The sequence below is a fragment of the Cetorhinus maximus genome, chromosome 21 (assembly GCF_964194155.1).
Source record: "Cetorhinus maximus chromosome 21, sCetMax3.hap1.1, whole genome shotgun sequence".
NCBI lineage: Eukaryota > Metazoa > Chordata > Chondrichthyes > Lamniformes > Cetorhinidae > Cetorhinus > Cetorhinus maximus.
The window spans coordinates 77,102,287-77,125,334 of record NC_135899.1 but is presented as its reverse complement, the minus strand read 5'-3'; the positions used below and the strand labels follow the sequence as shown (position 1 = coordinate 77,125,334).

Genomic DNA, 23,048 nt, shown 5'->3' with positions numbered 1-23,048 from the left:
CCCGCAGGCTGGCCAATTAACGGCCGGCTGGCCGGCGTGAAACGCAGGGTGAAAATCTCAGCCCTGCCGGGGTGGGGGGCGGGAAGAGAGTAGGCCACGGCATCACCGCGGGCGCGGGTGAGCGCTTCGAGAGAGAGCCCCCCGAAGGCAGACAGCTGCCCCAGGGGGGCTGCAGAGCTGCAAATAATAAAATAAAGCACTAAAAAGCTGCAAATAATGTCCATGCAACACAACCAAGCACCTGAAAGCATACCTCATAAAAATGCTGTCCCCAGATATTTCTTTTTATTTTTATTCCCTAACGGAGATTTCATCCCGCCCTTGGATGAGGTTTCATCCAAAATGTAAAGGCCGCCTGGCCGATTGGCCCACCCGCCAACCGTAAAGTTGGACGGGCCACAAAAAAAATCGCTGACAATTGCGCCATTAATGTCTGTTCACGTGGCTCAGTAACAAATTTTGTTTGATAAAGCAGATATTACATGTGGGAGAATTTTACCAGCTCGTATGAAGCGGGAACAAGGCAGGGACCAGGGGTCAGTAAAATCAGGGGGAGCCATGGCTTCCCGGCCTTGACCTACCATCAGGGAATTTTACTGACAGCAGGTAACGGGAGCGGGAAGGCTTACCACCACAGGAAAGAGAGAAGCCAATTTCAAAAGATGTAAAGGGCATTTTACCAGGCCATCGGCATTTTGTCGACAGTGGATCAACCCTCTGTCACGTGGGGATTCTCAATGTCGACAGCCTCCCACAACAGGCCGTGGGGGGAGCGTTTCTTTAATCAAAGAGCGACCACAGGCAGCGAAGGCAGCCCCTGCAGTGCAGCCCCCGCCCTTTCATCGGAGGGGTTTTCCCTCCATCAGCGGTGATTGTATTTTTTACATTATCTTCAGCCTACCTTCTGAGGCTGTAGGGCCCCTTCCTTCCTCACCTTTCCTGGTGAGGCTCCTCAGCTGGAGGTCAATCAGATAGACCAGCAGCTCTCTGAGGCGGGACTTCCTCCTGAGTGAGCACCATTCCTAGGAGCGCTAAATGCGGGCTGCCGACATCAGCGTAGATGCTTTCACTGCCAACCCTCTGGGTGGCAGGGCAAGAAACCTCACTACCCAAAAAATCCTGCCTATGGAATCTACAGCACAGAGGTAGGCCATTCAGCCTAAATGGTCTATACCAGTATTAATATTCCACATGGGTGGAATATCACCAACTCCTGTGAAAGGCCTTGGGGTTTCCACTATGCTAAAGGCACCATACACAAGTTCAAGTTGTTGTTGTTACGGCTAACATTTTCGGTGGTTGTATTGGTAGTGGGTGGGTTACTGGATGTGTAAGAGTTTGTTGAGTTGATTCATTGGGGGTGTGTTGATGGATCATTGACTGGATTTGTAACAGGAGGGGGCTTGATTGGGTGATTTGTGGATACATAGCGCCTACCATATTCTTCAGGACCACCATAAAACTCTTCAGTTACTCAAAAATAGCTAAAATGGACCATGTAGATTCTCCTGTTCTCCAACCTTTGATCCGTTCAACATGCAACACCCAACCCTCCACGAGTCTTGCAGCTTAATTGTATATTTGATGTGAGCAGCACTCTAAACTCCAATCTGTTGCCTCTAAATTCAAAGTAAGTCAAAGTGCCATTGACCTATTCTGACCATAATGAAAGAGGAGATCGCCTTTCAAGTGCCTTACCTCTTGGTATACCTCTTTGAAGTCTGGTGCAGTGTCCATCTAATCCTGGGTGTATGTGTAAATGACTGTTAGTGAGTGCCAATACCCAATGACTGCTTTGTACCTGCACAACAAAAACAACAAATCTTAGTCACAATATTAGCCAAAGTGTTAAGACTCAAAATAGAAATCAGCAGACCACATCAACACAATTTATGGATTTCTATCTCAATTATTCACATTTGCAATCTCTTACTTTTATTCTTTCTTAGGAGCTCAAAGCCAGAGAATGTCTTAATCTTTTGCTGTCCTCCCTTCCTCCTGCAATGTACAAATTTTTAAAACCCGTCTGATCTCACTCACCCACTGCCTCTTATTAATCTCGCCCTCTCTCCTACTCCTGGTGTTGTTCTACACTATTGGTTTTCATGCTTCTGGGCGAGTTGAGAGAGAAAAATGTTACACAGTCAGCTAACTATAAAATTGCACTAGTGTCACAGAGAATTGGGAGTAGAGTTTCAGCTTGAACACAATCAGGAAATTGCACCTAAAGTTTGCCCATAATTGTACTGGTTAGGTTACAATGCAAGTTTCTGACAAAAAAGATCATGTGCATAATCACAAGTGTAAAATGAACCAGCATAATTGGTCAGTGTAATGGAATATAATTCTTTCTTTTTCTTTATATTAAAAGTATTCCATGATATATTCAAAGCTCATAACCATGGTGCAATTTTATTAATGCAGCTGAAAATGGGTTTTTCACAAAAAAAATAACCATTTATAATAAGTATCCAGTCCTCCACCTGTGAATAACTTGATCTGAAATCACTGAATTGACTCCAAAAATCTATACAGGTCCATTTAATAGTTACATTGGTGTACACTAGTCGGTTTCTTCGTAAATTAATATGAGCTGATTTTGCAGTAGTCATGACAGGGAAACTGATCAGCGATGGCGTCATTCCTTCTCTGAGATTGGTAGCAACCTCTGGTGTCCACATATGCGCAGTTAAGAATGGAATCCAGAGGTTGTCGTCAGTGATTGTATACTTCTCCACAAGGTGCATGACTGAGGTTTCCGCAGACGGCAATCAATTAGAAATCACTGAACTAACGAGGACTTGCACCCTTATGCTATTAGTCTTACTGTAAACACCCTTGAAAAAGTTACACCTTGTTGTATGAGCTAAAGTGGGTTTTTAATGGCATACTAAATTCATAACTGTTGCTGAACAACTTCTGAAAAAAATCCTGAAAAACTAATTTTATATTTGTGGAGTGTCAAATTTCTCCATTATAAAAATAATTCTACATATTTTTAAAATAATAATTTTTAACAAGTTTGTTTATGATACTTCAGCTTCTACCTTAATCACGTGTATAAAGCCAAATCAACTATTTTGCACTCTGCAAAATTATATTAAAAAGTGAAGGATAAGCAGTGTACTTCCTGGTTTGCTGTCTGTGAGAATACTTCAATGTGATTCCTTGCTTATCTGCTTGCTGACATCACTGCTGCTGCACGCCAAGGGTTCCCCTTGACTTGATGCCAGGTTTAATCATTTAATTTGTCATCAGGAAAGGGGAAAGCCACGTCACAGAGATTGCTAGATCTTTGTGGGCAGCTTTTTTTCAAGGTCAGCGGCCAGTGTGTCACTTCACCACTGACCGTGCATATTTTTGATATAATAACACTCTTTTCAACATGGTTACTAGTGCCTGTGTACCTATGAAAATGAGCGTGATTTGAAGGGCCCTCCTGAACCAGGACAATGGGCAAAATCTCGGAATATTGGCCTGGGGGCCTGGCTAAGTTTATGGTCCTGATCTAGCAAGTTGAATCTCAAACCAGTGTAAAAGATTGTGAAGAACACAATAAACATAAGCGGTTTTGGGCATGGCTCATGTCTGCTTAAATTCCCTGATCTTTTGCTCTGGTTTGGCTAATTTTGCCCACATTGCGCTGAAATTATTAATGTAACTGAGTGGAAACTCCAGCCCCATGTGTAAATATCAGGTGAAGGTGGGCTCAGGATTAGTAATGATGCCTTACATGGTCAAACATCCTGCTAACATTCACTGTTCAGACTCACAAAAGAAGACTGACCACTTGGCCAAGACACCAAAGGATAGCTGGCAATTTGAAAATGGAGGAAACACTGGGGAAGATGGAGAGAAGGAGGACTTCAAATTTGTAAAATCATAAGCTTTGAAAAAAGTAAACATCTGAATTCCCAAATGACACCCACATCAGTGTAACTCTTAAGGTTCTGATGTCATCTCAGGCGGCACAAAAATTCACCTCACTGCAAGTGTGGGCATTGATTCTTTGAATGTTAATAGCTTTCCAACTATTCCATGAATTAATATTCATGACACCCCAGAGCTCTTCACATCATAGATGATGGCTTGTTCATAAACACGCACACACACACACGCATATATATAAATAAATATACACACATATACATACAAAGCCAACATAGCTCAAAGCAAATTGGGAAGCTTGTGTCATTAATCAGCATAAATTAAATTTGTCAAATATGCCAGTCATTAAGATTGACAATGATAAGACTTTCACACAAAGAATCAGAAAACGAAAAAAAACAGGCAAGGTCACCATAATTACTAATTGCTCGGGGCTGGATAGCAGATATTCCATATCAATTTTTCATTACACGATTATGAATAATCCACTGTACTGTTCATTGCAATTAATGCCCCCGCTCACCCAGTAGATGGAAATTTTAATATATATTAAACAGTATTCACAAGAATGAGCTAATCCTATTAAAAAAACTTGCTTTCATTCCTAAAATATAGCAGCTTTCTGATTACTATGGAAGAAGTCGAAGTTTGAGCAGTAAAGGTGCTGTTTTAAAGGGCCAAGCACCATAGACTAGGGCAACATCAAGGCTGAATAGAGTAAGAGACATGACAAAGGAAAGAAAGAAATAACTTGTATTTATACAGATATATATATATATTTCACAACCTCAGGACATCCCACCTTCTGACTGACTTACAGCCAATGCAATGAAGCGCATTCACTGTTGTAATGCAGGAAATATGACAGCCAATTTGCGCACAGCAAGCTCCCATGAGCTGCAATGTGATGATGATTGATAATTTGTTTCAGTTAATGTTGGTTTAGTGATAAATGATGATCAGGAAGCCAAGGAGAACTCACATGCTCTTCTTCAAAATAGGACATCTTCTATGTTTATCTTAGAGTGCAGTTTAACATCTCATCTGAAAGACAGCACCTCCAACAGAACAGAGCTTCCTTGGTACTGCACTGCATCAGCCTAGATTTTGTGCTTCTGAAGTGGGGTTTGAACCCACAACCTTCGGATTCAGAGGCAAGAATGTTACCCACTGAGCAATGGCCAACACTGAGCAAATCAACAACCAGTGATGTTGCAGCTTTCCAAATTAGAGTATGAGCAATTTGATTCATTATTCTCCTTCAATTCTAATCTTACTGATCTTAGCAAAGGATCTTCCTCCATTGCTTCATTATATTCCATCAGCTTGACCAAGATCCTTCGCTTCCTTGAGTCTCCTATTCCTTTCAACTTTTTCAAATGTAGCTATAAATTAAGCCGTGGTGTCTCTTCATATATTGCAACAATGTCAGCACTTCAAAATGACTTCACTGGCTGTAAAGCACTGATGTTATGACAGGTGCTATATAAATGTAATCCATGATCCAAAAAGTAATTAATTCCTTCCTTCCTTTTTTCCTTCCCTCTCCTTCCATTCTTTCCTTCATCCCTTCATTTCCCCCTTTCATCCTTTCCTCCTTTCTCCCCTTCTGTCTCTTACTATCACTCCTGAACCATCCCTGCTTCTCTTTGAGTGTTGGCTTATGTTTTCCAAATCACTTAGGAAGGGGACCCTTTCACCCTTCAAACTCATAAGTGGGTACATTGTAAAGTTAAATAACCTGCTCTTCGCCCTCAAGTTATCCATCAACTTGAAAGTTCTGGCTCAATCCCTGATCACCAGCTTGGTTTTCATTACACGGGGGGTCCTGCTGCCTCTGGAACTCTGTTCCCGAATGCTTAGATGAATCATTTATAATTACCTTGGATAAATTTGAAGCTTCTGACTGAATCTGGCACCATGCCCTTCTAAAAAAGTTAGCACCATACAGTCTCCTACCAAAGCTATGTTCATGGATGTCTAGCTCTCTCTGCACTCCATTTGATGACTCATTCCCCATATTCAGTTTTCCTCTCATACGTTCTATTCTACACACTATAAAAAGTAACAACAGGATACAAAGAGCAATAAGACATGTACAAAAAGAATAGGAAAAAATTGCCAAGTATTATCAAAGGTAACAGTAAAAGTTTTTAGAGCAACATAGGAACAGGAGAAGGTCATTCAGCCCCTCAAGCCTGTTCCACCATTCACTTAGATCATGGCTGATCCAAACCTATTTCATCTACCCACCTTGGTTCAATAATCCTCAATGCCCTTGCATAATGAAAATCGATCATCTCAATTTTGAAATTTTCAATTGCATAGGAAATATAATAATGAATATATTAAGAGGGAAAGTGTGGTAAGTGAGAGTATGGTAATTAAATGATAGACGCAGGAAACAGATGGTGATCTATCTAATTGTAGCCAGAGAATCACTTGAAATGGTTTCTCTTCCTGCTTTCACACCATTACCTCTGGTGTCCCCCAACAATTCGTCACCTTACTCCCACTCTGACCTTTCTTGGTCTACTATAGTGTTCCAATGAAGGTTAATGCAAGCTCAAGGAACAGTGCCTCATCTTTCAACTAGACACTTTACAACCTTCTGGACTCAACGTTGAGTTCAACAATTTTAGATCATAATCTCTGCACTGCATTATTTTCAAATGGCCCTGCTGAATGTGGGTTTCCCTAGTGTGTGAATCACACCCTGCCCCTTTTCCCAAACCAGTAAAAATGGGATCTGTTGGAAACAGGGGCAGTTCTTCCACATCCAGGTCCTACCCACCATTTTTAAAGTCCACAGAGTTGGGGAGGCTTTGCAAAAATACAGCCCATGAACTTTGTGGATAGATTTTAATGCCCTCCTCCGAGATGAGTTTGTTGGTGGATTATTCAATTGGGTGCGGGGGTGGTGGGTGGGGGTCCCGCCACTTCCCAGCCTCCGCTCAGATTAAGTCCAGAGCAGGAAGGCTCATGCACTGTTTTCCAGCCCCGCTGCCAGTTGAGATCCTTAGCTGGCAATTACTGGCCACGTAAAGGTCTCATCCTGCAGCCGCTGAAATTCACCCAGCAGTGGGTGAGGGAACTTGCCATGCGCAAAGCCTAAAGAGCAAACCTCTCTGTTGGTGATGCTTGCTGGCTTCCAGTGGGTGGGGTGAGGAGGGGTGGGAGGGATCCCTCATTGTCAGACACTCAGTGCCTGATTGAGGGGCTGGGCATCAGGAAGGGGGAGCCCAATGAGAATCAACCCCCTGCCCATGCTGCTAACGCCCTTCAGCCCCCTCCCTCACGACCCCATCCTACAAAACCCCTTCTGCCATCACTTACCTGTGGCCTGGGTCCCTCCACAATCTTGGGCCTCAGGTGGGTGCATTTCCAGCAGCAGCCACCATCTCTGCAGTGGCGCTGCCGAGCAATACACAACTGCTGGCCTCTGATTGGTCGGCAGATCTCCAGGGGGGCAGGATTTCTACGCCTTTGGTCCTTGATCCCAGGAAAGGCCTGCCGCTGCCCAGTTAAGTGGCACTTAAATCGACGGATCTTCCCAAAAGTAGGTGATGCAGGGCTCTCGCCGGCTCTCCAGCCAGCAAGCAAGACACTACATTAAATTCCGCCCTGCTTCTCTCTCCACAGATACTGCCAGGCCTGCTGAGTATTCCCACCATTTTCTGTTTTTATTTCAGATTTCCAACATCCACAGTATTTTGCTTCTGCACTAAAAGTTAGTGCACAGGTTGAAAAAGTAATCAATAAGGCAAATGTAAGTTTGGCCACGGGGGCTGGGATACAAAGGGGAGGAAGTTATCTTTCAGATCCTTGGAACAGCCTACCTGGTGTACTGCTTTCAAACGTGGTTAATAAATCCTAGGGAGGATGTATTGGTATTTGAGGGATAATGTGCAGATTCACCAGAATAATAAAGTTCAAAGGGTTGAATGAGGAGAATAAGATGCATTCACATGGCTTGTATTCCCTGGTCTATAAATCAGCTCCAAACCAATGTAGTTGCTAAGTCACTCATTTGTGTTAATCAAGAAGAAGACCGAGCATTACCTTCCCAGGGCAACTAGGAATCGGCAATAGATGTCAATGCTGCCAGTGATGCCCACATCCTGAGAATAAACGTTAAAAAAAATAACAAATCTGTTTGGAGGATTTGAGGCTTGGAAAAGCTGGCAAGGAACAATCACTCCTTCCAGCTGCAGGTCATTGTGTCTACAGTCCTCTCGACACACTTACATTTCATGAGGATCTAAAGCATTGGATCACAATCACTCACCACATTGCATGGTGGGACAGAGCACCAATATGTCAACAACACATCATCTAAGTTCCTCAATTTAAAGGTGATAAGTTTTAAAAGCTAAAAAGCCTCATTTAAAAGAGAACTTATTTTATTATATAAACTAACCAATCTCCAATGGTGTTAGTCAGTATTCATGACATAATACACACACCAAGTAATGGACAACATTATTCTGTTGCTAAAGTGTAGCTGCACTGAAAATTGTTATGTCCCTTTAAAGTCACAAGATGAACTTGCTATGTGGGGCTCAGGTGAGTTAGGTGCTGACAGGTCTTAAAAGACACTTAAATCAACTTCATCAGGCATAGAGGGTTAAATTTTGAGGACGGCTTGCAAAATCATGGCTTGTATTCCTTTGAATATACAAAATCGAGGGGTGATCTGATTGAGCTGTTTGAAATGATAAATGCTTTGATAGAGTAGATGCAGAGAAACTAATTCCTAAGGTGGGAGAATCAAGAACAAGGAGACACAATCTTAAAATTTGAGCTAGGCCATTCAGAACCAAAATCACAAAGCGGTTTTTCACACAAAGGGCAGTGAAAATAGGAACATGCTCCCTAAAAGGTTATAGATGCTGGGGGACAATTGAAACTTAAAAGACAGAGATCGATAGATTTTTTTGTGAGGTAAGGGTTTCAAATAATATAGAGCAATGGAGGGAAAATGTAGCTGAGGTGCAGAACAGTCATGATTTAATTGACTAGCGGAGTAAATTTGAGGGGCTGAATGGCTGACTCTTCTTGCTGTGTTCCCATCGAAATAACACACAGTCCTCACTTTGACGTGTATCTGCTTTCCTTCATTATCGCTGGGTCAATATCCTGGAATTCCCTATCTAATATCATTGTGAGGGCACCATCAACACGATGACTGCAGCAAGTCAAGGAAAAGGTCAAGCACCACCTTTTCCCATGGCATAGATCCTAACCTGTACCTTTTCTGGAGGCAAGATATGGAACCCGAGTTCAGAGTTTGTTGAACAAAAGTTTTATTCAAGGCAAAGAGAGATCCTCTTGATCAAATTATTGTCCAATATAAACTGGCGAACCTTAAGAATATTGTATATCAACCACAAGCCTGCAATTGATTTTATCATTAAAACATATCAAAAGTTTGGAGCAATTCATTGGATTCAGTGGAAGAGATGGGGAGAGGGAATAGACCATCTAGGGATGACTGCCATCATTTATCACAAGTGCTTTGAAAGTGACTTGTCAATCTAAGCAACTAACTACAAAGTCAGAATGCTCTTTTTTAAAATTTCTACACTTCCCAAAAGAAACTTTCTCTAAAAAAAACTACACAGATAATATTTTACTCCATGCCAGACACAAAACTCCAGTCTTAAGTTTCCCATTGTCACCCTTCACATTAGTCTGATATTTCTTTACTTAAAAATTAATTACCATTAATTATAAATTACAAGTCCATAGAAACGATCAAGGTCTCCCTGATGGACATACTGGCTGCTAGTAACATCAGACAAACTCTAATGGACGCACATGGTGAGCGAGAGAACGTTATCGAAAGCTTGGGTTGGCTGCCATCCATCAATGAGAATTAACACCCTCGGAAATCCACCTCAGTCTGATTTGTCATTTTGCTACCATTGCCCTGCCACCAAGGGAGGGTTTTTTTTTGATAGACGTCATTTAAAAAGGACTGATAGAGACAGGTCAGGTGGATGGATTCAGATGCAGATCAGCCACAGGGTAGAGGAACAGGCTCGAGGAGCTGAAAGGCCGACTTATGTTCCTATACAGCTATACATGCAACAGGGTGTTGACCAATCGCTCTGAGAAAGGTCAGCACTCCTGGAGGAGGGCCGTGGAACACAATGAGAAACTGAAACTGTTTTGTGAGGAAGATCAGTTTCAGATGTGTATCATTTGTAGAGATTCACTCTCACATTCAGGCCATAGGTTCCTGCCGGTCGGGGATGCAGTGGGAAAGTACAAAGTAAACAGATGGAAAAGTCTAGGGCCTCACAGGTTGATTATGATGTTATGGTTATTTAGAGGTGGAGTCACTTTGAGTTATATTTATTTCACTTTTACTGAGCAGAGTAGGGCAGTGGAACAAATTGAGTAGCTTTACCAAGAAACCAGCACAGGCATAATGGGCTGAATGGCCTCCTTCTGTTCTATGTCATACTATGGGAGAAATTTAATGCCCTCCCCCGAGATGTGTTTGGTGGCAAGGGGGCATTTAATTGGGTAGGAGGGTGCCAGAGGGGGACCTTGTTGCCTTCTCGCCTCTGCCCCGATTAAGTCTGGGACAGGAAGGCTCATGGACGGCATTCCCACTCTGCTGCCATTTGAGGCCCTTAAGTGGGCAATTAATGCCCACCTAAGGGCCTCATCCCACTGTCTCTGGTATTCCTTCAGTGGCAGGCAGGGGACTTGCCATGTGGGAAACCCAAAAAGCAAACCCTATTGGGTTGCTTGGGGGTTGCAGCCGGGGAGGGTCCCACGTCCAAAGGCACTTAGTGCCTGGCATTGAGAAGGCAGCCCGCTGAGAGCCACATCCTACCCTTGCTGCCAATCCCCCTTCCTCTCCCCTGCCACCCCCTCCTCACATCCCCCGTCCCACCATCGCTCACCTGTGGCCTGGGTCCCTCAGCAATCCTGGGCCTTTGGTGGGTGCATTACCAGCATCAGACACCACACCCCCAGTGGTGCTGCCAAGCAATGAACACTGCCCACCTCTGACTGGCTGGCAGTTCTCGGATGGGTGGGATGTCTGCCCCAGGGTCCTTGATCTGGAGGAATGCCCACCTAAGCTGCCCAGTTAAGTGCCTGGTTGGCACTTAATTTAGTGGGCCTCCCTTAAAGGAGGCAATGCAGGGTTCTCACCAGCTCTTCAGCCAGCGGGCAAGAACTCCCCCAAGGCCTCCACTTAATACCACCCTATTACTAGCGTTTGGAATGTAGCATTTCCTACCATAAGGAGTAGTTGAGGTGAATAGAATAAATGCATTTAAGAGAAAGCTAGGTGTGGGAGAAAAGAACAGAAAGATATACTGTTAGGGTGAGATGAAGAATCGTGGGAGAAGTCTTGGGTGGGGCATAAACACTGACAATGAATAGTCGGTGAACAGTTGGGCTGAATAGGCTGCTTCTGTGCTGTAGATTCTTTGTAACTCTAAGGGATTTTGAACAAAATTCAGGATGTCCTCAGGAAGTGCCTTCAACATGTAATGTCAACAGACTGACTTCTGTTTCTCCAGAGAAGGTTGCCAACATTCCAGGAGCGATCAGCCTGAAGCCTACAGGGATTGAAGATTAATCTCCAGGACAGTGCTACGAGAAAACCCAGGAGGAAAATTACAGGAGCGTTGTTAAAAGAAAAAGATTTATTTTAATTTTCTTTGAGCATTTTTGCTTGTTAATAATAAAATTATCAGAAACTGGGGAAAAAAACGAATGTTTGACTGAGAGTCAGGAATCATCCAATCGGATAAGAGTCTGTTTGATCCCACATTGGCCATGGGAAGGAGGGGGGGGGGGGGGGGGGGGCGTTGTGAGGATGGACATGTAGGGCAACCAATGGTGGTGGTGTGGGGGCGGATCAGTTGCAGGCAAGCGGTCATGTGATGAAACCTCTGGCATGCAGAGTTGGCAACCCTATTTACAGAACCTGCCTGACTTGCTGAGTATTTTCAAAATAATTACCAAGATAATTTTATGATTTTTTTTTTAGTGAATTGCAACTCCCTCTAGGTCGCTCTCTGCTGTTCTCTTCTGGACCAGGCAGCACCTACAGTTAGCATGATGGCCACAGAGCCTGCTCCTGGGACTCAGGTAGTGCTTCTCTCCGAACCAAAGGCTGTGGTAGAGTAGCCCTGATAGACCCTCATCCTATGTTGACTTGCTTCCACTGCAAGTGTCCTCTGCCTACACTTAGCATGGCAATGCATATTAATGTCACCAGATCAAACCTGTATCCTCTGCCATCGTGCATTGATATTCCAATAAAGGCTAGAAAGATTTCATTTAATATCGTCCCTTTCACGACCTCAGCACTTTACAGCCAAAAAAGTACTTTTGAAGTGCAGTCACTCTTGTGGTGTAGGAAACGCAGCAGCCAAATTGTGCACAGCAAGATCGCACAAAAAACAAAATGATCATCTATTTTTAGGTGTTGTATGAGGAATGAACGTTGACCAGGACACTGGGGACAACCCCTCTGTTCTTCTTCAAAATAGTGCCATGGGGTCTTTCGCATCCACCTGAGAGGGTAGACAGGCTTCGGTTTAACAGCACACATCTGACAGTGCAGTGCTCCCTCGGTACTCCCCTGGCAGTGTTAGCTTAGATTATGTCCACAAGTCTCTGGAGTGGGGCTTAAGCCCACAATTTTCTGACTCAGAGGTGAATGTGCACCTTTTTTTTATTCATTCATGGGATACGGGCATCACTAGCCAGGCCAGCGTTTATTGCCCATCGCTAACTGCCATTGAGAAGGTGGTGGTGAGCTGCCTTCTTGAAGTGCTGCAGTCCGTGTGGTGTAGGCACACCCACAGTGCTGTTAGGTAGAGAGTTCCAGGTCTTTGATCCAGTAACAGTTAAGGAACGGGGATATATTTCCAAGTAAGAATGGTGAGTGATTTGGAGGGGAACTTCCAGGTGGTGGTATTCCTATGTGTCTGCTGCCCTTGTCCTTCTACTTGGTAGTGGTTGTAGGTTTGGAAGGTGCTGTCTAAGGAGCCTTGGTGGGTTCCTGCAGTGCATGTTGAGGATGGTACACACTGTGGAGGAAGTGAATGTTTGTGTATGGGGTGCCAATCAAGCAGACTGCTTTGTCCTGGATGGTATCAAACTTCTTTAGTGCTGTTGGAGCTACATTCATCCAGGCAAGTGGAGAGTATTCCATCACACTCCTGATTTATGCCTGGTAGATGGTGAGCAGGCTTTGGGGAGTCAGGAGGTGAGTTACTGTCTGCAAAATTCCTAACCTCTGACTTGCCCTTGTAGCCATAGTATTTATACGGCTAGTCCAGTTCAGTTTCTGGTCAATGGTAACCTGCAGCATGTTGATAGTGGGGGATTCAGCAATGGTAATGCCTTTCAATGTCAAGGGGAGATGGTTAGATTCCCTCTTGTTGGAGATGGTCATTGCCTGGCACTTGTGTGGCGCGAATGTTACTTGCCACTTGTCAGCCCAAGCCTCAATATTATCCAGGTCTTGCTGCATTTGGACATGGGTTGTTTCAGAATCTGAGGAGTTGTGAATAGTGCTGAACATTGTAAAATCATCAGTGACTATCCCCACTTCTGACCTTATGATGGAAGGAAAGTCATTAATGAAGCAGCTGAAAATGGTCCTAGGACACTACCCTGAGGAACTCCTGCATGATGTCCTGGAACTGAGATGACTGACCTCCAACAACCACAACCATCTTCCTTTGTGCTCGGTGTGAGTCCAACCAGCAGAGAGTTTTCCGCTTGATTCCCATTGACTCCAGTTTTACTAGGGGTCCTTGATGCCACACCTGGTCAAATGCTGCTTTGATGTCAAGAGCAATCATTCTTGCCTCATTTCTGGAATTCAGCTCTTTTGTCCATGTTTGAACCAAGGCTGTAATGAGGTCAGGAGCTGAGTGATCCTGGTGGAACCCAAACTGAACGTCAGTGAGCAGGTTATTGCTAAGCAAGTGCAGCTTGATAGCACTGTTGATGATCCCTTCCATCACTTTACTGATGATGGAGAGTAGACTGATGGGGCAGTAATTGGCCAGGTTGGATTTGTCCTGCTTTTTGCGAACAGGACATATCAGAGCATTTAAGAGTCAGCCACATTGCTGTGGGTCTGGAGTCACATGTAGCCAGACCAGGTAAGGATTTCCTTACCTTAGTGAAACAGATGTGTTTTTAATGACAATCGTTTCACGGTCATCGTGGTCATCATTCAACTTTTAATTCCAGATTTGTATTGAATTTAAATTCCACCATCAGCCGTGGTAGGATTCGAACCCCGGTCCCCAGACCATTACCCTGAGTCTCTGGATTACTAGTCCAGTGACAATACCACTACAGCACCACCTCCCGCCAACTGAGCCAAGGCTGGCAAATGGGCAGTGTCAGTACATGTGCCAATCTGACTGGTGCACACAAAACAAGAAAAGGCTGATTCAGCAACATAAGCATTGGGAAATTAACACTGGAGCCTGTACATCACTTCCGCATTCAGTCATCCTTCCAAAAAAGATATAAAGAGAAAAATAGGAACAGCCTGTTTTGTCCAGCAGCCTCACAGTAGTAGAGCAATCTCTGCAGCCAAGTAAACACAACCTTCTGTCAGAGCACACATAGCACACACGGCAATTTGCATCAATATATTAGCAGGTTATCCACCTCCTGCCTTAGGAAGTTAAAACTTAAGAATTTTTAGCAACAGAGAAAAATGGCTTCTGCTTTTTCAACCACATGGTCTACAACTTCCTCCCTAAAGCCCTCTCATGATCTCAGCAAATCTTTCCAACCACGTTTCCAATGACCTTTTCTAGGCCGGCATTGTTCAATAGGAATCGCTGACCAGCCTCAGATATGGTTACTGCAAAGCCATTTTAGCCACAAGGTAACTTTAGTAGAAAACACCTCATGCACAATACAGGTCAATGTACTTCACACTTTTCTTATTCTTTCATGAGAAGCAAGACCAACATTTGTTGCCCATTCCTAACTGCCCTTGAGAAGGGCATTCACTTAATTACATTTTCTTAACAAACATCCTCCACTCTTCAGTAACCAAGGGAGTAAAATACTCACAACCATCAAAAGACACTTTTTTCAGCATTTTAGTAACAAATGCACAAAAAGATTAAAGTTCACACACACACGCATACATCATGCCAATGAGTTTTGAGATCACATGACCGACGAGAGTGTCTATTACTCATTTATCCATTAATCAAAAAATCCAATCAGCCACATCTGGATTCCCAATTAGCCACATGTGGCTAGTGGTTAATGTATTAGACAACATTGTCCCAACTGTTTCATTACTTCCTTCTCTGTGAAGACCCTTTGGAAGAGAATCATAGAATAATGCAGCAGGAAAGGGGCCATTTCACCTTCCCTGTGGTGGAATGCTCCACGTTAGTGGCGCTATATAAATGCACACTGTTTTTGCAGCTAAAGGGTCATTCGGTCCAACTAGCCATGGAATACACTGAAACTGGGAAAAAAGAAATACCAGAAATCAAAATTAAGATTTACATTTATCTTATGCCTTCCATATGACATCCTAAAGCATTTTACAAGCAATCAATTGCTTTTAAAATGCAATTACTGTTGTTATGTAGGCAAACCAGGCAGCCAACTTGTACATAGCCAGATCCCACAAACAAGTGCAAATGGCATTTATACGGTGTCATTAATGTAGGAAATATCCCATGATGTTTCATAGGAACATTATCGCAAACAATGTAAAGAGATGGTAGAACAGGTGACCAAAACCTTGGTCTAAAAGATAGGTTTTAAAGAGTGTCTTAAAAAAGAAGGGGATGGTGGAGAGACAGAGAGGTTTAGGAAGTGAATTCCAGAGCTTAACGGGTGGGCAGCTGAAGGCACGATGGTGGAGTGGACGGAGCTGGGGATCACCATCAGAGAGTAGTCATTGTCTTGCAACTGCACTCCAACATGAGCCAGCACCTTCTGGAAAACTGGCGGGAGCGGGAATGGTCCCAATGGTTGCTTCTGGGCCGGGGTTCAGCCAATGCTCTCCAATCTCACACTGATGGCACTTTGGCACGTTCCTCTTCCTGCACGTTTAATTAGCCTTGGCGAGAGACAGTAGCTGATAATTATCGTATCATTCCAAACAACAGCTGTTAACCCAATTAAAAAAGGAGCAAAGCTATCAATTACTGCTGAGGTACAGTAAATGTTTAATTAGCTTGCTATAGGCATGAATATAGAAAACAGATGCAAACTATCCCCTTGAGGCCAGGTCACGGGAGAGGAAGGGTGACTTTTGGATTCTGTTAACGTTCCAATTACATTAACCCTTCTGCTCCCACTTTTCTCCTGGAAAGTTGAATTTGCAGGCACATATAGGGATGGAAAATCACAACAGTGTCAAGAGAAGCAGAGTGCCTCAAAGAGAAACTAGGAACACAGCCAAAGTGGCTGTCAAGGGAAAGGAACAATTGGGAATAGCTTCTCAGGTCCCTGGCTGCAAAAAGATCATCTATCTTTAAGACTTCATTTTGTCCTTTCTCCTCTCGTTCTCCTCTAAAAGCACTGGGCTGGAAATTGGGCCTCGGTATGTCTGTTTTAATGCATGCAGAATGGACACAAAATGCCCAATATTGAGGATCAACATCCTTCTCCCCAAGGATGCCTGAGAAACATCTGACCTAAAATTGAGTTGTACCATTTTTCAGGATCATTGGTGGCTGCCAGGTCCCCTACATATATAAATAGCTGCCGTTTTAGGCCCCCCTCCCTCCCCTGGGGAATTGGAAAGCTATGAATGAGGGAGGCGTTGGGTGCATCTTGCTCAGGATTCTTCAGCAGCATTGGGACCACCAAATAAAGGAAACAAAAACCTTACTGTGGAGCCACGGGGAAGGAAGCAGCTCTCTGGCCCCTCCCATCCACCTCTCCCATTGTTCACTCCAAGCCCCGTCCTGGGGGTTCACCTTGGGGCTGCAGGCAAGGCAAGCAGCCTGACATTTGTGCTATTCAAATGCAGAAGCTACCTGCAGAGGCACAACAGGGGCCAGGCTGGCATCTTGTGTATAATATGTTAATGAAGCCCGAGGCCCAATTTCAGGACAGACTCAGGCCTCTTGGCTGGGGTTCACAAAGTCTTCCCAAAAATGGGTCAAATAAATTTCTGGAGTACACTTTCATGGATGCCCTCAAATACCACACCCCAATGAGAATTTTGCACTGATAAAAGAAAGAACTTGCATTTATATAGCACCTTTCACAACCTTGAGATTTCCCAAAGTGCTTTACAGAAAGTGAAGTGCTTTGAAGTGTAGTCGGTGTTGTAATGTGGGTAGCATGACAGCCAATTTGCACATAGCAAGTTCACACAAACAGCAATGTCATAATGGCCAGATAAACTTTTTTTTTGCGTGGTGTTGACTGAATGATAAATGTTGGCCAGGAGAGCTCCCCAGCACTTCATCGAAGGCTACTATTTTATTTCCACCCAAGAGGGCAGGCAGGATCTCATTTGAACAACTCATCCGAAACACCGCACATCCGACAGTGCAGCATTCCCACATTACTGGCACTGGGAGTGTCAGCTTGAATTATGTGCTCAAGTCTTGGAGAGGGATATAAGTGTAGGCAGTGTAGATAGACTATTCTAGATGAGAAGGCATCATAAACAGGTCCCAAATAAAAACAGTAAATTGGGGAAAAATTCAGGAGGTCTGGCAGCATCTATGCAGAGAGAAACAGAGATAACGTTTCAAGTCCAATATGACTTTTTATCAGACCTAGGAAGAGATAGAAATGTGATGGGTTTTATGTGGGTAAAGGCAGGTAGAGCAAAATAAAAGGGCAGGAATAGGTTGTGGAATAGGAGAGAGTAAATGACAAAGATGTCATGGAACACAAAGGGAGTAGTAATGGTAATATAAAGAAAAAAGCTTTGGAACAGAGTAGGTGCTAATAGCAGAATAAAGGTCAGCACTGTCTGAAAGCAAAATAGCAGAATGTGTTAATAGCAGAGAAAGGGTCAGCGCTGTCTGAAAGCAAAAATATGAGAACAATATACAGACTGGCACTTGTTGGAGGGGGTGCTGGGGGAATTCAAAATTGAGGACAAAACTGAAGCTGTTGAACTCAATGTTGAGTCCAGAAGGCTTTACAGCCTAATCAGAAGATGAGGTGCTGTTCCTCCAGCTTGTGTTGGGCCTCAGTGGAACATTGCAGCAGGCTGCTGACAGAAATGTGAGTATGAGAGCAAGATGGTAAATTGAAATGGCAGGCGACAGGAAGGTAGGGATCATGTTTGATCGAAGGTGTTCTGCAAAGCAGTCATCCAGTCTGTGTTTAGTCTCCCCAGTGTAGAGAAGACCATGTTGTGAGCAGCGAATACAGTAGACTAAATTGAAAAAAGTGCAAGTAAATTTCTGCTTCACCTGGAAGATATGTTTGATGCCACGGACAGTGGGGAGGTAAAGGTGCAGGTGTTACACCTTCTGCGATTGCACGGGAAGGTGCTGTGGGAAGGGGATGAGGTGTTGGGGCTGATAGAGGAGTGGACCAGGGTGTCGCAGAGGGAACAGTCCCTTTGGAACACTGACAGGGGAGGTGAGGAGAAGTTATGTTTGATGGTGACATCATGCTGGAGTTGGCGGAAATGGCGGAGGATTATCCTTTGAATATAGAGGTTGGTGGGGTGGAAAGTGAGGACAAGGGGGACCCTAGTATGGTTCTGGGATGGAGGGGAAGGGGTGAGGGCAGAGGTGCGGGAAATAGGTCAGACACAGATGAGGGCCCTGCCAACCACAGTGGCTGAGGAAAAAGGAAGACATGTCAGAAGCGCCATTGTGGAAAGTAACATCATCAGAACAGATATGATGGAGATGGAGAAACTGGGAGAATAAAATGGAGTCCTTACAGAAAGCAGGGTGTGAGGAGGTGTAGTCGAGGCAGCTATGGGAGGTGGTGGGCTTGTAATGATTATTGGTGGACGGTTTATCACCAGAAAAGGGGACAGAGAAGTCAAGGGAAGGGAAGCATCAGAGATGGACCATGTGAAGGTGAGAGAGGGGTGGAAATTGGAAGCAAAATTGATGGATTTTCACAGATCCAGACAAGAGCAGGAAGTAGCAGCAAGTCAGTCATCGCTGTACCAGAAAAAGAGTTGTGGGAGGTGGCCTAAGTAGGAATGTTCCATATACCCCATAAAGAGACAGGCATAATTAGGACCCATGCGGATATCCACAGCCATACCTTTTACTTGGAGGAAGTGAGACAAGTTCAATGAGGGAACAAGTTCAGCCAGGGGGAGGAAGGTGGTGGGGGATGGGGAGTGTTCTGGGCTCCATTCAAGGCAGAAGCGGAGAGCCCTCAGATCATTCTGGTGGGGGATGGATGTGTAGAGGGATTGGACATCCATGGTGAAGAGGAGGCGGTTAGGGCCTGGAAACTGGAAATTATTGAAATGACATAGGGTGTCAGACAAGTCACGAGTGTATGTGGGAAGAGACTGGATAAGGGGAGGGAAATTAGAGTCAAGATAGGGAGAAATAAGTTCAGTGGGGCAGGAACAGGCTGAAACAATGGATCTACCAGGACAGTCCTGTTGTGGATTTTGGAAAGGAGATATAAGTATGGGGTTGGGAGACTATGAGGTCAGAGGCTGTGGAGGGAAGATCTCCAGAGGAGATCAGATCAGTGGCAGTCCTGGAAACAATGGATTGATGTTCAGAAGTGGGGTCATGGTCCAGGGGGAGGTAGGAAGAAGTGTCTGAAGTTGGCACTCAGCCTCTGGAAGATAGAAGTTGGTACGCCAGACGACAATAGCACCACCCTTGTCATCAGGTTTGATAACAAAGTCAGGGCTGGACCTGAGAGAACGGAATGCAGCAAGTTTAGAGGGAGGCAGGCTCGAGTGGGTGAGGGGAGCAGGGAAATTAAGACGGTTAATGTCACACCGACAGTTCTCAATGAAAAGATCAAGAGCAGGTAAGAGGCCAGAAGGAGGAGTCCAGATAGAGGGAGAAAACTGGCAATGGCTGAAAGGATCCATTAGGCGGGGGAAGGACTCCTGCCCAAAGAAGTAAGCATGGAGACGAAGGTGACGGATAAAGAGTTCAGCATCATCAGGTTGGTATACACTCCTCCAAATGCCTCTAACACAAGCATTTCTGTGGGGATCCGGAAGTATGCACCTCTGAGAAACATGGAATTGTCGTATTAAAACTATTGCATTCAGGGTCACTTTGCACCTCTTTCTGCACAGCGGTTAGAATCTAAAGAGAAAATTTGCAGAAAATTAAGTGGCAATTAACTTAATCCATATTCAACAAAACAAGCAAATCAAAAATTTCCCAGAAGCTGCCTGAACAGTTACTCCACTCGTTTCTCCTCTTCACTAAGGCACTATTCAGCCATATTTCTCTCTCTTCCCCTCTAACCTCCTGTTAGGTTTACCAAATATCTTCAGGAGGATCCACAAATCCAAGACTGGTCTCCCAGGCAGCTTCAGGAAAGATGGGAGCAAACTGGAGGAGGAACAAAGTACCTGAGGAGGCCAGGCTACTTATTCCAACTTAGCGGCTGACAGGGTGAAAGGAAGATCTTCAGGGGAATACTATTGCTTTATCGGTTCCCTTGCGGTACAAAAACAAACCTACAACAAAACGTCCAGCTATGCTGAATATAATAAGCTGAACCCAGCACCTTTTCACACATGTCTGAAATGTATTAAATTACTGTGCAGGGATGCCCAATTGAAGCAGTCTTCTGTAAATGTTGCATTGAGAATGCGAAACCTCAGCTGAATCAGAGTGAAAACCTGAGGACTTTTGTCTGTTTTCATTTCAGCTCATTATTTGTTCACAATTTTTAATAAAATCTTCTTGAATCTATTCGAGAGCATTAGTCTAGGGCAGGAGTGTGCAACTGTGTTTTTTTCTTTCATGGGTCAAATTGTTGGGTGACATTGAAGTTTGAACACAATGGTGGGTATATTTTAAGTCCCTCTTCACACTAGTTTTCAGTCATGGCTCAGTGGATAGCACTCCTGCCTCTAAGTCAGAAGGTCGTGAGTTGACAATCCAGCTCCTGGGTCCTAAGCACAAAATCTAAAGCTGACACTCCCAGTGTAGTACGGAGGCAGTGCTGCACTCTCGGGAGTGCTATCTTTCAGATGGCACATTAACCTGAAGCCCTGTCAGGTGAATGTAAAAGATCCCAGGCGCTATGTTGAAGAGGAACTGGGGAGTTTTCCCCATTGTCCTGGCCAATATTTATCCCTCAACCAACATTACCAAAACAGATTATCTCTGCATTATCACATTGTTGTTTGTAGGACCTCACTGTGCGGCAATTGGCTGTGTTACCTACATTACAACAGTAGTCACACTTTAAAAGTATTTAATTGTCTGCAAAGCGCTTTGGGGTGTATGCATATATCATGCATATATGCACATTTTTCTTTCTATTTCAACCAACAGATCTTTATGTCCTGATTTAAGATTAAAACCACTAAGAACAGGCAATCCCAAATCTCCGATCCAAAGTTCAAATAGGAGAAACCAGCAAACGTGAGAAATATGCACAAACAGGACTGGGTTCCCAGGGCAAGTGATGCGTGTGAACCCAGCGTCGTAAGCAGACAATTCCTGCCCGCGGCCATTCTCTTAAAGAGAAGTCATTGTTTTCTGAAATATAACTGTTACTTTAATGAGCTAGGCCTCAGCAGATTGCAAAGTTACACAGAACTTGCAACCGAAACAGGCATTCGACCAATCAACAAACAAAAACACAAATAGCTGGAAAAACTCAGCAGGTCTGACAGCACCTGCGGAGAGGAACAGTTGACGTTTCGAGTCCGTTATGACTCTTCATCAGAACTAAGGAAATAGAAGAATCAAGTCTGTGTCGACGCTTCTCCTGATCCCACTTGCCCGCAACGTTTCCAGATCCCTTCACTCTACCTTGCTTCAACTACCTCCCTAGCCTGTTCCTATATAATGGTACTGCAGGAGGTGTCAGCTGTGGCTCAGTCCATAGCACCCTCACCTTTGAATCAGAAGGTTGTGGGTTCATGTCCCACTCATGGAAACCAAGAACTGTGATTGTACTCAAAAGAGTTGCAATCTGTGACTGTTGATAACTTGAAAGAATTTTATAATGGTACCGCCTGGCCTGTCCTAATTGTTGTGTCTGCTCCGCTGTCTTAACTTTTCTCGAAGTGTAATAGAAGGACCCCCATCTTATGGGCATCAACTGTGTTTCCGACACACTTCTGGCAAAGTTACAGTGGGGATTCGGATGCCAGAGTAGCTTGGAGCTACCAAGAGGTCTCCCACCCATGGTCTTTGCTTCATCCACTGACTCTGCTAACGTTTCTCCTACTTTCTGTCCCAAATCACCTGAATTTAAATTTAACATATTGTTCTAGAACCCTCAATCACAGGAAACATAGTGTTCCTACGTACTTTGTCCCTTCGTAATTTTAAACAGATCCATCAATTCATCTTGCAATCTTCCCTGCTCTAATTATTGGTGAAAAGAAGTGATTGAATAAACAGGAAAGACTGTGAATTAACTTGTATCGCAGAGCAATTGTCCAGCTTCTCAATGCGGCAACATCACCCCTCGCCTCGCATGTCACCCTCCATTTTGTTTAAAAAAAAAGCGACTCCTTTAGTTTTATTCCTCCAATTTTCTGCTCCCCATTCTCTGATGATGCCAGCTCATTCTGTTTCCCGATTCAATGCTCAGCCTGAGTCAATTGATCTTAAAAAAGGTTCGCGTTCGGGGCATTGCAACATTCCCAATGGAGGAGAGGGGATTTGCAAAGCAGCCACAATTTCTATTGTGAGGCCAGGTTGGGTGGTTGGGTGTGGATGTCAGGTGAGGACACACAAACAGGCTCAGTTGTGATGCCTTCCCAAAGCGGAATAGCCCGACCAACAGCGAATGAATGTCCCAGCCCGCACAATGAACAGTCCCTTGGGAGGGGATGTCAAAGGGCAGCCATTAGCTGTGCAGCCGAGCCTGAGAAAAGAGCACCGCCTTCAGAGTACGAGCGAAAACGGAGCAAAGAAAATTGGCACTCGACAAAATATTGGCCTGCCTTTCAGATGCAGAATCTAACATAATCCCACAGGTTTAAATAGCTGATTAGTACAGCCAAT

General features: G+C 44.2%; 1 long non-coding RNA gene across 1 annotated transcript in view; it reads right to left on the bottom strand.

The window, feature by feature from the left end:
* LOC144696021 (uncharacterized) overlaps positions 1 to 23,048 on the bottom strand; it is a 157,833-nt gene that overhangs the window by 44,766 nt on the left and 90,019 nt on the right. The window contains exon 3 of the long non-coding RNA XR_013580056.1: positions 1,699 to 1,801. This is a non-coding gene — a long non-coding RNA (uncharacterized LOC144696021). The remainder of the gene's footprint in view (positions 1 to 1,698; positions 1,802 to 23,048) is intronic.